Raw genomic sequence first — 5,516 nt, 5'->3', positions numbered from 1 at the left:
AACAGTTTGTATTACAGTCTAGTCCAACTTAACTGAATGCATCTGGTACAATTATAGCTATTTATGAAAACTATGCAGCCCATTCAGCAACTGAAGAATTTGAAAGTAAATTAAAACAAAATATAATTTTACATTAAATAAAAAAGTTATACTTAATTAAAATAAAACATGTCTTAAATTAAAATAAGTAAACTGTCATGTTTATTGCTGCCAAAAAAAAAGTTAAACACATTTGGACAGTGTCAGGATTCTTGCTCAGAAAAAGGATCAACGTGCTCTGAAGTCAGAGCACAGAAACCTTTTTGTAACAAAATATCTGCTGTCCCTGTATCGATACATTATTAGCAAACAAAATATCACGATGCTACACAGTATCGATTTTTTCCCCACCCCTACTTTCCAGTATGTTTTGTGTGAGAAACAAGCTGTACCTCTTCATAATATCATAGCATTATTTTTATCAGTACATAAAAGACTAAGCCGAATATTTATGGCTCATGTTTTTGTTGATTTCTGCCTATTTGATGATTGCTGACCAGGGGCCTGAGCCTCCAGTCCTCGAGGGCCACCTCAGCATGCAGTCACGTTCGATACTCGTGCTAATGACCTACTAATTGTATTCAGGTGTGTTGCAGCAGGACAGCGGCCCTCGAGGACTCCTGCTGCAGACTGCAGGTGCGATGTCACTGAGATCATCTGCGTTCCTCAAACTCAGCGTTCTTCCCGTCATCGTAGCGAGGAAGAGAAAGGACAGTGTGACTGAGAGCAGGTGGATGCTCACCTGTGGACACAAAGCTGTCCAGCTGCTTCGTCGGCTCCACCTTCACACCTGAGTTACACCCACAGGGGAGAAATAAACAGCAACACAGACAGTGATCCGAGTGCGTGCTTGTAATGATGTGGACTCACTGACGACTTAATGTAGTTGAAATCTGTTTGTTTTTAACTAATTGGAAACAAATTTCCAATAAAGTCAGAGAAGCAGTGGTGCTGAGTTCTGCCAGGACGGCCTACCAGCAAATAAATTCAGATTTTATTAGAAATATGACAGATTTCTGTTTTAAAAGGGCTGCAGTGATGTTCTGGGGCAGGGCGTCGTGCTGCGCTCTCATTGCTTCGCCTCAGCGCTGCCTTTCACACTGTGGGCCGCACATGTTAACCGAGCTCTTTCATGGCATTCGTTTTTAATTTCTCTTTCCTATTTGGGCTGATTGGGACCTGATGACAGTAAAAACAAAGAATTACTTGATTTTTGTTTTTTACAAAAATGAGATCCACATATGAGGACAGTAGTTTTAAATTTCAATAGAACAGCAGCAGTGCAACGTCCTCGTACGTGCACATCAGGCCCTTTGTAGAGCAAAATGTGGTTTTTTGGTCTCGACAACCCAAAATGTGATGTCCACTGTTAAGAAGAGATTACCTGAAGTGCCTCAATGCTGTGCTTTATATTAATAAGTGTTGTGTAAAGTGCTTTGGGTCCTTAGGGACTAAGTAAAGCGCTGTACAAATGCAGGCCATTTACCATTTTACCCAACATGACAACACACCGCCAGCTCTACGTCAGTCATCTGTTTCCACCCCCCTCTCACACTGACCACTAGTAGTCTCCTCATGCCATCAGGGAGCGTTTGATTGGTTGTCGCTTACCAGCCAATTCGGTGCAGTGAAAGAGGTCGTGTTTCGTCACAAGCAGGGATGAACCACCAAGGAGCTGGTGGTGGACTTCAGAAGGGGTCAGCACAGAGACTACAAGCCCATCATCATCAATGGAGCTCCAGTGGAGAGGGTGCAGTCCTTCAAGTATCTTGGTGTCCACATCTCCTCAGACCTGACATGGGCTGCCCACATTCAGGTCCAGACCAAAAAGGCTAGGCAGCGCCTGTATCACCTACGACAACTGAGGAAGTTCAGGGTCTCTCCAAAGATCCTCAGGATTTTCTATACAGGCGCTGTGGAGAGCATCCTCACACAGAACATGACATCGTGGTTTGGGAACAGCTGTGTGAAGGACCAAAAAGCTCTCCAGAGAGTGATCCGTACAGCAGAACGCTGCTGCAGGATTGCTCTCCCCCCGCTTCAGGACACCTACACCAGGAGATGCCGGACTAGAGCAGCGCAGATACTGAAGGACCCGTCCCATCCTGGCAACAAACTGTTCCAACTTCTGCAATCTGGTAGAAGGTTCCGCATCTTCTGGGCAAGGACAGAGAGACTCAAGAGGAGCTTCTATCCCCAAGCCATCCGTGCCCTAAACACACACACCCGCCCTCTCACATCATCTATAATTGACTGAGACAGGACTCTTCCAGACATTAAACCAAGGCACAATGTACATTTCAATTCCTTTAATTTTAAATATGCTTATATTGTCTATCCTGTAAAATAGTCAGATGTCTATTCATATTAATGTACAGAATTCACCTGCTTGCTGCTACTACTGCACATTCACCCAGTGTGTGTATACACATATACATGTATACTAGGGGTGCAACGATATTCGTATCGATATTGAACCGTTCGATACAGTGCTTTCGGTTCGGTACGCATATGTATCGAACAATACAACATTTGTAATTTATTTTATCAACTTTCCTTCTGACGATGCTGTCTGTGTTGAGCGCTCAGTGAATCTGCGTTCGACTACTCCGCCTAGGCTGCACTGTCCAGCGCAGATCCACTGAGCGCTCAACACAGACAGCATAGTCAGAAGGAAGAGCGCAGGGCAAGCTAGCGAGACAGAATTTAAGCTCTCCTTGTAACATGGACCTCCCCCACCCTCATTCAGATCTGGCGTTTGGAATTATTTTGGTTTTCATGTGACGTATGACCCTGAAGGTAAGCGAGTCATGGACTAAAGTAAAACAGTATGTTGGATGTGCCATGCAATGCTTAATTACATTGGTGTGAACTAGTGTGTTAGCGCAGTTAGCTCGTTAACGTGTTGGCCGTCTAGCCCCATGCACGGGGCGATCGGCGGTAACTCGTTAACGGAGATTTGCCGTGTTGTGGCGTTAAGGTCATTTCAACGAGATTAACCTGAAAGCACTAGTGGGAACACAACGAATATGACTGCACATTTACGCCGACATCATCCTAGTGCAAAGACAAAAACAACAAGCATGCTACTAACTTTAGCCGAGTCATTTAGACAGCTGTTAGCACATGATTCTCCTTATGCTGCTGAGAATATAGCCCAGAAGAAGCGGATAGTATAGCTTTTATTTTGGAAAGAGACATTTCTCTGTAATAAACTCTCTTTTCCAAAGATGAGTGATTCCTCAATCAGATACAGGGCTCGCAATATCGCTAGCCCGACGTCCCGGAGCTAGCGATTTTTTCAGTCGGGCTACCAAAATCTATCTCTTCCCTGCCCGTCGGGCTATTGTAGGAAAAATATATGTCAATGCTTTTGCATTCTTTCAGAAATGTAGCTGGGTAATTATGTCATTGGCATCGGTGAGCCACTGTCAATATGTGACATATTGAAGTCGCGTTTGAATTTTGTTTTTTGCTTTCACTTTGCAATCCTGCGAACTGTGTATAGAGAGCGACAGCACTGATCTGTGAGTGATGATAATTTGTGCACCAATTCCTCTGACATCGTCTTATTAATCGTTAGCTTACTATGCAAACATGACAAGTGAAATCTCCCGCAGCTTAAACATGTGAGAGGTTGATCGCGCAGAGAATCACTGAGCTTATGTGAGTGAGTGTGTAAAAGCATTTCAGTTCTGCTGAGCCAAATAAGACAGGTCAGGGTGAAGAAGTGACAGCCAAAGAAAAGCTTACCACAAAACGGAGAAGTTATGACAAATCAGACTATAAGGCAAAAAGAAAGTGCAGCTTTATGGTTTCATGGACAAAAGAATTTCTGTGGCTGCAATATGATGAGCTAAATAACCAGGGCTGCACATAAGTGGTCCGCAGGTGCGCATTTGCTGTCAAAATAAAAAACACGCACAAGGGTTAGGGTTAAATTTAAAAACTGTACTTTTGAGTTAAAATATATATTTATAATTTTAATAAATGACAAATTAAAAATGCATGAACATTTTTTTGTATCGAAAAAATATCGAACCGTGACACCAAAGTATCGAACCGAACCGAACCGTGAATTTTGTGTATCGTTGCACCCCTAATATATATATATATATATATATGTATATGTATGGCTAGACCCCCTATGCTAAGCAAGCCTACCGCAGACATGAGCGAGACAGATAAATATGAAGGCATGCCGGCTTGGACGTCGCCCGGATCAACAAGGTCCGCGGTCAGGTGTTGAGGAACCAGGGCACCCTGACGAAAAGTGGGCTACTGGAACAAGAAGGCATCGGTGGGCAAGAGACGAAAACAGGGCGTTGTTGGAATGCTACTACGCAAGTAACCCCGGCGGAAGGGGCTACATGAATAGGATACATATATATACATATATACATATATATATATATATATATATAATGTTCTTCCTCTACAGCCCCCCCCCCCCCCCCCCCCCCAATTTTTGCACATGTCGAGGAGCGTGTCAGGCTACATTTCACTGTGTGTTATACAGTGGGGCAAAAAAGTATTTAGTCAGCCACCGATTGTGCAAGTTCCCCCACCTAAAATGATGACAGAGGTCAGTAATTTGCACCAGAGGTACACTTCAACTGTGAGAGACAGAATGTGAAAAAAAAAATCCATGAATCCACATGGTAGGATTTGTAAAGAATTTATTCGTAAATCAGGGTGGAAAATAAGTATTTGGTCACCTCAAACAAGGAAAATCTCTGGCTCTCACAGACCTGTAACGTCTTCTGTAAGAAGCTTTTCTGTCCCCCACTCGTTACCTGTATGAATGGCACCTGTTTGAACTCATCATCTGTATAAAAGACACCTGTCCACAGCCTCAAACAGTCAGACTCCAAACTCCGCCATGGCCAAGACCAAAGAGCTTTGGAAGGACACCAGGAAAAGTATTGTAGACCTGCACCAGACTGGGAAGAGTGAATCTACAATAGGCAAGCAGCTTGGTGTGAAAAAATCAACTGTGGGAGCAATCATCAGAAAATGGAAGACATACAAGACCACTGATAATCTCCCTCGATCTGGGGCTCCACGCAAGATCTCATCCCGTGGGGTCAAAATGATCATGAGAACGGTGAGCAAAGATCCCAGAACCACACGGGGGGACCTGGTGAATGACCTGCAGAGAGCTGGGACCAAAGTAACAAAGGTCGCCATCAGTAACACACTACAACGGCAGGGAATCAAATCCCGCAGTGCCAGACGTGTTCCGCTGCTGAAGCCAGTGCATGTCCAGGCCCGTCTGAAGTTTGCCAGAGAGCACATGGATGATACAGCAGAGGATTGGGAGAATGTCATGTGGTCAGATGAAACCAAAGTAGAACTTTTTGGTATAAACTCAACTCGTCGTGTTTGGAGGAAGAAGAATACTGAGTTGCATCCCAAGAACACCATACCTACTGTGAAGCATGGGGGTGGAAACATCATGCTATGGGGCTGTTTTT

This window comes from Mchenga conophoros, linkage group LG11, assembly GCF_057382185.1.
Source record: "Mchenga conophoros isolate Kocher_MC1m ecotype Shallow Benthic linkage group LG11, M_conophoros_male_GT1.1, whole genome shotgun sequence".
Classification (NCBI taxonomy): domain Eukaryota; kingdom Metazoa; phylum Chordata; class Actinopteri; order Cichliformes; family Cichlidae; genus Mchenga; species Mchenga conophoros.
This window is presented reverse-complemented; position numbering follows the sequence as displayed.